Source organism: Tupaia chinensis, unplaced genomic scaffold (assembly GCF_000334495.1).
Source record: "Tupaia chinensis unplaced genomic scaffold, TupChi_1.0 Scaffold000407_4, whole genome shotgun sequence".
In the NCBI taxonomy this organism is placed as follows: domain Eukaryota; kingdom Metazoa; phylum Chordata; class Mammalia; order Scandentia; family Tupaiidae; genus Tupaia; species Tupaia belangeri.
Genome location: NW_006159912.1, coordinates 193,351 through 204,980, shown reverse-complemented (window position 1 = coordinate 204,980; position 11,630 = coordinate 193,351). Strand labels below are relative to the sequence as shown.

General features: G+C 42.7%; 1 long non-coding RNA gene across 1 annotated transcript in view; it reads left to right on the top strand.

Moving 5' to 3' along the window:
• LOC102502699 (uncharacterized) overlaps positions 1–11,630 on the top strand; it is a 39,609-nt gene that overhangs the window by 786 nt on the left and 27,193 nt on the right. Inside the window, exon 2 of the long non-coding RNA XR_335391.1 lies at positions 10,903–11,007. This is a non-coding gene — a long non-coding RNA (uncharacterized LOC102502699). The remainder of the gene's footprint in view (positions 1–10,902; positions 11,008–11,630) is intronic.

The window sequence follows — 11,630 nt, the reverse complement described above, 5'->3', positions numbered from 1 at the left end:
AAGGAAGGAAGGAAGGAAGGAAGGAAGGAAGAAAGAAATGGTGAAGACCTTTAAGAAGCAGCAAGAAAGGAGCACTTGAGAGATGGAATGCCACTTCACTGAGCTCTGGGGACCTTGTAGGGGACTCAGATATCTTGCTGGTGCTGGAAAAAGATGAAATAGCCTAAAGGAAAGGATTGTGTAAACATCTCATGCTTTATTGTCTTGATGTCATTTAAGTTTATGTACTTGAAGAATATTGGCATACACAGAACATGCTAACTGTACACATTATTAAGTGAATAAAGCAACTTACTGTACAGTGTGCCCTGTGGGAGCTTAACTGTTCTGCTCAGTCTCGCTCTCTCCTTGCCAACCTTGGCTGGGGAAGCAGCACTCTGGGATTCTATCCATGGTTCTTACCAACTTTTGGGTTAACCCTGGGTCATCATTCCTAACAGGAATTCTCATTCATGGCTGTTACCTTCCTATGGTACTTTGTCCACTCAAGGTCAGTTAGAAAGAGTCTGACGCACTAGTCCACTCTTAGGAGTTGACCATCTTAACCAGTAGAACTGTGTGGATCACACTAGATCAAATAGTAACTCCATGTGACTGATCTAAGCTAAGACCTGCCATAAATGTAAAATTCATGCTCAATTTGAAAGATCAAGTGCAAAAATAACGCACAGTATCATAGTGAAGTGTTTTATATTGATAACTACATGAAATGGTAATATTTTAGATATACTGGGCTGAATGAAATGCATGAAAATTAATTTCACCTGCTTTTAGTCATTTCAGTGTGGCTGTTGGAAATCTTAAAATGACCTATGTGGTTCCTGTTGGGTTTCTTTTTTTTTTAAGGTTTTTGTCATGGGGCACATTTGTTCACTAGAGAGAGAGAGAGAGAGAAGGAAAAGAAAAGTGAGAAATCACTCCCTGGGGAATAGCTACACCTCAGTCCCTTCTTCTCCATTTTCTTCTTGGGTTTTCAGGCACACACACATGCACCTGGCATAATTTTCAAGCTGCCAGTACTGGGATTCAAACCATGGTTGTTCTGTTGTGTTTCTCCTGGACAGTGCATTTCAGTGTAGAGAGAAGAGTGCATTTCAGTATGGATGTCACCTGCCTGCACCCCTGCTGAAAGGAATGCCTCAGATGAGGCATATTCCAGATTGTGATTTTTGGGAAGGGTGGCCTCCCTACATGCTTTGAATTGGGTCATATAATCAGTTGCTCAATTTGCTTATGGATAAAATTAGTCCTGCTATACAAGATTCCTATTGCTGCTATAACAAATTATCACAAACCTAGTAACTTAAAACAATCAGAAATGTATTCTCATACAGGTCCAGAAGTTAGAAGTCTGCAGTCAGATTCCCCAGACTGAAGCCAAGATGTCAGAACTTCCTAAAATTCCAAGGGAAGAATGTGATTCATCACCCTTTTTTCAGCTTCTAATGGCTGCCGATCCGATGTTCCTCGGTGCTTGGTCCCTCATCATTTTCATCTCTAATCTCTGCTCTCATCATCACATCATTTTCTCCTCTCTAATCTGCCTCCTTCCTAAAGGGTTTCCTGTGACTACATTGGGCCCATCTGGATAATCCAGGATACTCTTCCCCATGCATGGTTCTTAATTTCATCATAATTCCAAGGCTCCTTTTGTCGTGTAAAGTAATAGCCATAGGTTCTGAGAGTTGTTTGTAAATATCTTGGGGGTCAGGGTCATTAGTTATCCTACCACACTGCCTATTCCCCCTCCAATTTATAGATCATAGGTTGGAGCATAAATAGTCACTGAACAGCAATACCAAGGAGTCACAACCCTGGAAGGAAATGAAGAAATCCTCCAGTCTGCCTCATGACTTCAGCACAGTAAAGTCCTACACTTCCAGTCTTTGTGCATAGGAGGCAACACAGACCCAGAGAGGTTTAGGAACTTATATGAGTTCACCAGATAAGAAGAGCCCATGAGGGGGATAAGCCTCATTCCACCTTATGGAGCAAAGTCCCGTCCCCCTGGGTGAGGTGAAATTGTTCTGCCTTCTTTTCTTCTTTGCAAATGCAGGTAGGCTCTGTGACCTTGTCTGAAGACAGAGCTCACTCTCGTAGCCCATCTTCAGGTTGATGATCCTCCAGCTCCTTTGGAAGCAACCCAGATGTGTGGCTGTACCAAGGGACCCATCGTGACAAGACTCGGGCAAAACTGTAATCAAAGGGGCAGTGGAAAACTGATTAAAAGCAGATGGTGGGCTTGATGGAGCCTACACTGTGGTTCACAACATGCCAGGGTTGGTGATGCCGATTTTATTAATCAGGGATGGAAGGAAGGAAGGAAATAGGCTGGAGGCAGCAGGAGGCCAAATGAATCTGTGTGGTATGGGGACGCAGATTCTCTGCCCAGCAGTAGTTTTTCTTCTCTGACAGGTCTTCCTTCAGCCTAAAGACTTTCTGCCTGCTTCTGCCTCTTTGCCTTCTCTCCACGGTCTCACCACCTCATTCATCTCTGTCCTTCCTAGTCACTTATTTTTAGTCATGTCAGCAGATGATCCACCATTCTCTGGAGGAGTGAAGTCAAGGAAAAGAAAATATTTCATCCTAAGGAACAAGGAGATTTTGTTGCAGTGTGATCCCAACATCTGCTCATTGTTCTCAATTCTCATCCAGGGCCATCTTGAACAGGTGTGTCTAAGGGGAGGTCAGCAAGCAGCGCTTCCAGGGTACATAGGTCTTGTATATGGAGATTGATTTCCAGATCTCTCAGCTGGCCTGTTGGAGACTGGGTACTACTCTGAAAGTGTGGCACTGGAGGTAGTAAGAGAGTATGGGAACAGAAAGAGAACGAGGACACAGCTAGGGGTAGCAGTTAGACCTGGCTTGAAGTCCTACATTCAGCATCTACTCATTGTATTGTGTAACCTGTGCAAGTCACAGAAACTCTGACCTTGTCTCCTTATTTGTGGAATGAAGATACCGGTGGATTCCTGTCTTACATGAGAGAATCAGATGAGAAAATGAATGTGAATGTACTTTAAAACCTATAAAATCCTTCTCAAAAGTATCAAATATTACCAAGGAATGGTACAAGTCTGGGAAAGCAAAGCTGATTCAAGCATAAGATTAGGCCCAGACAACAGAAGATCTAAAATACACAGGGTTTAGTCAAGGTTTTGGCTCAGAAACCAAGTGAGCTGTTAGGAGCAAAGTGATAGAGAGTCAGATAACCAGAGGGAAAAGTATGGGCCAAAGTCTGGTAACATATCCTCCAGTAGACTAGAGTACACAAAGCCTAAGATGAGGCTTCGGAACTCATTAAGGAGAGACCCAGCAAGCTGAATGTCAACAACCACATACAAAGAATTTGGATGTTGTCTAGAGGACCACATAGCCACTGCATGGGATCAAGGAGAGTGACAGAATCTAATTTGCCTTAGAAAAATCTGGCTGGCTGGCTGGCATGCAGAGTGGAAGGAAGAAAAGAACTACTGAAGATGAAGAGATCAAAACAGCAGAGAGTTGAGAGTATGGACATAGAACTTGAGAGAAAGTATTCCCAAAGAAAAGAGAGGTCTATAAGGTTAGTCATTGCTAAAAGGATGGCTATTCTGAATATTCGGAACACAAAAAATATGCAGTGCTTGGAAAAAAAAATAGATTATTGGGGGAGAGTAATTTCCTTGATGGGGAGAAGCCAAATGCCAAGGGATGGAGGAGTAAATGGGAAGTGACAGAGTGATGACAAGAGCCCAGGCAACTCATTTACATATGTGCCAAATCAGGGACAGAACTGTAGCCCCAGAAAAAGAAGCATCAGGTCACAAGATTTGTTATAGTTTTGCTTTATTTTGTTTAAAACAGTGAACAACCCTTGAATGGATGCAATGAATCAATACAAAAGCGGAGGTTGAAGGGACAGAAAAGAACAGTCATTCAACAACTTTTGCTCAAACACCTATTATGTGCTCAGTACTGTTTTATGCACTGGGGACACAGGGAAGGATAAAGATTTGTGGACTTCGCCATCTCGTGAATGGATAATCGATGGTGCATCTTTCTCACAGAGGAAGAAAACATTGGAATTCAGAGCACAGGATGATAAAGAGGAAGAAGAAAAAGAGCACAAATACCAGTTAATTTGTAAGTCTTGTGTCAGGCAGCTGAGAGATTTACTGTCCCATGGTCTTTATTTTCATTAAGGTGTAGAAAATAAGTTCACCTGTCGAGACCCAGGTAGGAAGACAGGAAGAGGAAGTTTGGGGAAGAGTTATGAAGGAGCACAAATACCAGTTAATTTGTAAGTCTTGTGTCAGGCAGCTGAGAGATTTACTGTCCCATGGTCTTTATTTTCATTAAGGTGTAGAAAATAAGTTCACCTGTCGAGACCCAGGTGGGACAGGAAGAGGAAGTTTGGGGAAGAATTATGAAGGTTGGAAATAACTACTATGAGGAATAAGTAATTGTGAGAAAAAGAGATGGCCAGGGCAGTCCAATGCGGGCAGCATTTCAGGTTTAGTAGGCATCACATACCTTTAATTCATAAAGAGACACACACAACTGCAGCATTTGTGCAGTAAAAAAGGGTAACCTGGATATATGAAAAATAAAAGAGCTCAATTTATGCAAGGTTACAATTTGCAGACACAAGGGAGACAACACAAGCAAGGAAAGGTTGATGCTGATGTGATGGACTAGTGAAGTCGAAGCCAGTGATGGGAAGGAGCTAAACACTGAGTGACAGAAGAGAATCAAGAAGTCAAAAACTGAGTGTGCAAGAGTACCTTTGCAGGTGCAAGAGCAAACTTGGAGGGAGAACCAAGTGCAGAGCCAAGAGGGCCCAGTGACAGAGCAGGTGTTGTTGCTGTCAGATGTTGCGAGTGGAGCTTTATGTGGACTTGGAAATAGGGACTAAGGTGGGGTAAGGATAAGTCTTTGGAACTGAGGGAGTCTACAGTCCTTCAGGAAGATGACTATGTTGGGTTTGGAGATCCAGACTGTTTTCTCCACACAACATGACCAGGAAGACTCAAAGGAAGGAAGGAAGGAGGGAAGGAGGGAAGGAAGAAAGGAAAGGAGGGAGGGAGGGAGGGAGGGAGGGAGGGAGGAAAGAATCAGTGACTACTCCTTCCCCTTGCCCTTAGGAAAAGCTCAGCTTCTCAGCTGGTCTTAAAGGCCCAGCTATTGTGAAAACAAAGCTGTTAAGCCCATGGGAAGAAGCTCAGAAGACCCTAGGAGTAGAGGAATACCCCCATCCAGTATTCCCACCAATTCCTCCAAACTGCTAAGAATACAGCAAAGATATATAACTGAACACTTTTAGGTTCAAGTCAAGCAATTTCTTTTGAACTGAGTCTAACTGAGTGGCAATTATCACCAGAGATTAGGCCTACATACAGCTAGAAGACCAGATACAAAATGTTCATCAAAACGTAATTTAAATCCTATCATTGAGGCTCCCCCCAACCTCTTGCCTTCACAAATTTAGAAAAAGTTCAAAATACAGCTTTAAAATATTGGTAAGTCACTTTGAACAGGAACCCATCCATACGCTTCTTAGTGATACTACCTTGAAATGCACTCTGAGAGGGAAAGTTCTCTACTGATGAAGGTGTATTTCATTAGTGGCTTGGGATGAACTTCCAGAGAGTTCTGTTTAGCAGAAGCAACTAGAAACACAGAGTAGAAACCCAAGATTCCAGTCCTGACCCTCCTCTTTTCCCTCACTGACTGACTATGTGACCTTGGGCAAGTTTAATCTCCTCTGGGCCCATCAGAAAATAAAATGGTAGAACTGGGGAGCTCCAAGGTTCCTTCAGCTATCACATACTGGAACTTTCCATAAAATGCCTTGCCTGAAAATATTCCAGAGTCAGTCTGGCTTTAAAAACAGCAGACCCCAGCCAGCAGGTGACCTGGAGGTTAAGGCACTGAATCTGACATGGCTGACTACATGGTTTGAGTCCTGAACCCAGTGGCTTGAAAATCACGCCAGGCACAAGTGCGTGAATGCCCAAAATCTCTAGAGGAAACCGAATGAGAGGGGATTGTGGCATGGTCATTCCCCCTGGGGAGTGATGTGAGCACACAGTTCTATAGCAAAACAAAACAAAACAAAACAAAACAAAACAAAACAAAACAAACAAAACACAAAAACCAGACCTTAGCAGGCCAATCTAATGTCCTCCCCTGAGAGATTAACCAAAACTGTGAAGATAAGAGATGCAACCTCTCAGACAATCTGGAAGACTTTCTAGTCAGTTCCATATGGCATGGGCCTTCATGAACAAAGACAGAAATGGTTTGCATCCAGCACTTCCAGCCTTGGCAGTAGGGAAGACCTCTTGCTATTTCTAGAGATCAGGAATAGTGTCCACAATTTGATACTAGAGCCAAGTGGAAAATGAAGGGATAAAAATTAAGTGGGTTACTCAGATGCCGCTTCAACCCCAGCAATCTCTGGGCCCCATAGGATATATGAACAGTTCTGTAAGGGGCTAAGGAGCTCTCACCTGCCATGTGGCCAGCTCCCACCTGTGCCCTCTCTTAAATCTTTCTTAGATCTTCAGAATGGTAAAAGGTACCTCACATGTCCAAGAACCTTGAGTGCAACTCTCCACCCTCAATGCTACCTGATAATGGAGTGTTGCCTAGTTCAGGAAGCTTATGTACCTGAACCTCAGCCCTTAGCCACCTCAGTTACCTCTTACCTCTTGGGTCAAATAGACACCTGGTCAAAAATGTTTAGTAGCATCAGGAAGAACTTCAAGATGTTTTTTTTTTTTTTTTTAATGGCAAAGTCATCTGCAGTTTGGCCTCTGCCTGCCTCTTTCTGCGAATCTCGGGCCATTCTTCCAACCACAACTAATAGGACAATCAATCTGGATTATTTCCCACATATCCTCAAATGCCCCAACCCACCTCTAGCCTCCATGCTTTTCTCTGCCTGGAATGGTCTTCCTTGCACTTAGCCTGGCCAGCTGTAATTCATCCTTAAGATAGAGTAAAACTTCCAACAGGAAGCCTTTCCTGACCATCCTCAGTCTGGAGTGACATGAACTTCTCCATTTACTGGTCTGTCTCCCCCATTCAAGTAAGAGATGTCGAGTGCAGAGACATGGTCATGTTTATATGGTTACCCAGGGTCTAGGATGTATTAGGGCATGATAAAGATCCCAAGAAAGAAGAAATGCATGCTTGCGTGAATGGAGATTCTCACATTAGCCATTATTTAAAACATAGATTGCAGAAAGTTAAGGCTGGAAGGAACTTAAGAGATGTTCCAGTCCCAAGCCGTCAATTTATACATGAGGACATTGGGACACAGAGAGAAGAGCATGTTGTATAATCCCTATAAGAATGTAGGACAGACTCAAGGTTAGAACCTCCTCTCGCTCATTCTGGACTGTTTCTGCTATACCTTGCAGACTCCCAATATATTGTACTGCCCTAAAATTTGAAATCTAGAAATTTTTTAAAAATGAATTTTAGTAGCAACTCTTAGATATTACTGTGAATGGATACATCAGTATCTGGCAATATTTTATATACATAAATAGGTAACACATCCCATGTGACCTGGCAATTCTAATTCTGAGTATATACATTTTGTAGAAGTTTTTATTTATTTTATCTTTATTTATGTTTTAAGTTTTTGTCATAGGACATGTGTGCTCACTGGAGAGAGACAGAAAGACCAAAAGTGAGAAATCACCCCCCCCGGGGTGATGGCCATGCCATAATCCCTTCTCTTCCATTCCCTTCTCAGGATCTTGGGTATGGTCACACACGTACCCAGTGTGACTTTCAAGCCATAGGGACAGGACTTGAACTGCTTTCAGTCATATGAGATCCCAGCACATTGACCACCACTTTACCTGCTGGCCCCTTTGCAGAGGTTTTTAAATATGAGGTTAAAGATTTATTATTATCATCATCATTATTATTATTATTATTATTATTTGTAGTGTTGATAATAGCAAAAGATTGAAAAGCATAAAGGTCCATCAATAGGGAAATGGGTAAATGAGTCATGATATATTTGCACAATGGAATAAGATTTAATAAATAAAATCAATGAAACAGATCCATATGTGTAACCATAGATACAGCTCAGAAGCATAACATTGATTGTAAGTTTGATAGTAGTGGTGATTGTGTTGGTGTTGTATTCTTAAGATCCCTGGGGCTGATAATAGGAGAAACCCTTCTGACATAATATTCCATAGTCCTCTGGTTAAACCCTTGTTAGAATGGCTTCTGTGGAACCAGCAGGGTGTTCCAGGCAGCATACTTAAGCAAGTATGGTATGAACTCTGAAGTCAATGCTGCTATAGGATCAGGTGATGTTTGGTGCTGGATCCATGTTTTCCTTCATTGAGTGAACAGAGGTATCAGATAATAGTCTCCTAGCTTTCTATTTTTTCCTTCATTGAGAGGTAGTACCTATGTAAGTTGGGAAAAGTTGATAAATATGATGATGTGAGACATGGGAAAAGGACCAAAACTGCCAGAAAATTGGAAGTGTTTATGAACATCTGGAGGTGGTCAGAAGGCAAATGATCACACAGGAAAGGTTGGAGAAGGCCTCCCAGATGAGAAGGTGAAAGCTGCAGCAGTGGCAGTCACTTTTTCCTGTTTTTGATAAAAGTGCCTTCCCTCCCAACAATATTATAGGAATGTGAGCATCGAAATTGTTCACTGGGAAGGTGAGAAGTTGTAACAAGAGTTGGAAGTTACTATAACATTTGAAATAGCTTATGAAATTTCAGGGAAAGCCATTCTCCCTACATCAAGAGTGATTAGGTATCACCAGATGGTAGTGTAGTGGTAAAATTTTACACTCCATGAGGCTAACCCACATGGGAAGGTTCCAGGTTCACATCCAGAGACCTCCCTGAGTGCTCCTCGCATGTGTGTGCCCGTGGTACAGAGCTTTGAGGCTAGGTGTGGATTGTGGTGTCAAGACTTTATTGGGGATGATGTGTCTCTCTCTCTCTTTATCTCTCTATCTCTATCTCTACTGCTCATGGAACAAATATTTTTTTTAAAAAATGAGAGTTTCCAGGTATCATTATTTGATTACTATCATTAGAGGGGAGACAATAAAATCTCCTGAGATTACATCCAACCAAAAAAGCCAAAATAACAAAGCACCCACATAATGTTGAGTGGGAAAAGCTATAAAGGGACATCTATAATATAATGGTAATTATGCACATTTTTAAAACAGAGGTATCTAGCAAAAGTATAAAAATATGGTTAGGTGAACACTCACTAACTGCAAAATAGTGTTACAAGGAGGAAGAGAGTACAACAGATGCTTCCGTTGTCTCTGCAAGGATTTATTTCTTTTTTAAAAAAAGATCTAAAGCAAATATGGCAAAATTTCAACATTTATTAGATACGAGTGGTAGGGATGTGTGGGTGTCTGATTTTTATTCTCTATACCTTTCTGAATGTTTAAGTAGATCACGATTTTTTTTTTTATGTAAGTAGGGAGTTAACCAGACAAAGAGGAGGGGGAAGTGGTCTCAGCTGGGTTGAGGAGCAGGGGTGAAAAATGGCTGGTTCAAAAGCCCAGAAGAGAGTGTTGACTGTTCAGGGAAAGGTAAACTTCTTAGTATTAGGAGAAGGAGGTAGGAGAATAACAAGAAATTATCCTGTAGAGGGTTGGAGGTAGACAACCTTCCAGGCAGGGAGATCAACTCCAGCCCATGAATTCAGGAATTAAATGGAATGGAATAAGATAGAGGATTGGTGGGAATTATTCCCTCCGTGCTGGGGCTCCTAGTTCCCTGTTCTTATTGCTAACCATTCTAGAGTTGTGCACCATTGTACTTAATCATGCCAGCACATGCTGTACATCTTGCATTTGCCTCTGAAGACCAGTGTCCACCCCTGCCTTGGTAGGTTGACCTCTGTGGACCATACCAATAGGTGCACCTGCCCTTGAGCTTCTGGTAGGCCAGTCAATGGAGAGCATCCAAGAAGCTCAGAGGAAGAGAGAAGCAAAGTCAGGCTTCCTCCCTATCTGTGAGGTTATCTTGGGCTGGCTGTGTCACTGGACAGAAGATCACTGCCCCTTCAAGGTGTCCTGCTGTGCACACTCTCTGTTGCTTGGTTCCAGGGTCCATTCCCTTCCTTTTCCCTTTAGCTCTGGAAGTGGTGACAATAATACTGCTACTGCTCCAACCATTCCCCTCATAATTAATCTTGTAAAGAGTCTCTTCTTAAATAATTTTTTAAGACAGATTTTTGCTATGGGGTGTATTTGCCAGAAAGACAGAAAGCAAGAAATTATCCCCAAGGGGATGACCACACCACAATTCCTTCTCCTCCATTTTCCTCTCAGGATTTTGGGCATGCATGCATATGAGTCTGGCATATTCCAAGTTTCCAGGTCCAGGACTAGAATCGTAGTAGGCCATGAGGTAGTCCAGTGACATAAGCATTATGCCATCAGCTAGTCCCTCTTCTTGAATAATCTTAATCTGAATGTCCCATCTGTTTCTTATAGGGACCCTGTCTGATAAAAATGCATCTGACCTCTGCTAACCTCTGAACAACTCAAGGTCAGAGGAGATACCTGATTTATCTTTGTGTGCTCATGCTCAGTATCTGGCTAGGACCTAGCACATTTTGGATAATAAAAACATAATTGATAAATGAGTGAAAAAAATGATAGTGATGAATGAGTGGATGAACTGAGTGCTCCCCCTCACCCCCCAGATATGCTACTGGGGCATGTGCAAGTCTTGGGCCCTTTGGAGCAAAGAAAAGCATGGTCCTAGGAGGAAGACAATCCGGAGAAGGGAGATAAGAAAGGAAGAAAGACCCAACATTTTTGAAACACATGAAGCTCAGAAGGAACAGGACAGGGTTCCTCATTTTTTCTCTCATTTTTTGTTCATCTCACAGACAGAAACCAGAGGTCAGAGAGGTTACATACCTTGCCCAGCACAGGATTCAGGGGTTCATCCTACTTCTCCATGGACAAATCTGATTGACTTCCTGATTCAACCTGTAAGTTCTTCATTAAGTGCCCAGATGCCCATGTGGGGTGCATCTCTGCCTCCGCCCCTGTGCCCTGCTCCACAGAGGCTAGCATTTCTTAATTCAGGGAGTGCCTCATCTGGGCTGTCATTTGCAGCAGGGTACCTGGGGTCTGATCACCATTCATCCTGCATCCTTCATCTCAGGCATAAATGTCACCAATGTTATTACAGTGGTGGGCTGACAGGATGTTTATTCACCCAGTGCTTTTCAAACCAATTAGGTGGATTTAGTGCTTGAATGAAGGCTCCCGAAACCAGCATTCTGGCCTGCAAAAAGAACCAAACAGATGGATATTATGCCACAATCCCTCATGCCAGTCCCTGCCCCAGGGCCTCCCTTTTTGAATCAGATCCTCCTGCTCAAGAAATTAGCTTCTTTTCCTCTAGAGCCTGATCAAAGCCAGCAGGAGCCAAAGTAAACAGGCAGCAAGATGGTACTTATTGATTATCACATGCCCATGGGTCAGCCTCTGCACTGTAGGCTGACTCACTTGTTCCTCACGGCAGCTACAAGAAAGCTACTAGTATTCCCATTGTACCGTTGAAAAACCAGGGCTCAGAAGATGTAGTAACTAAGCCAAGGTCACACAG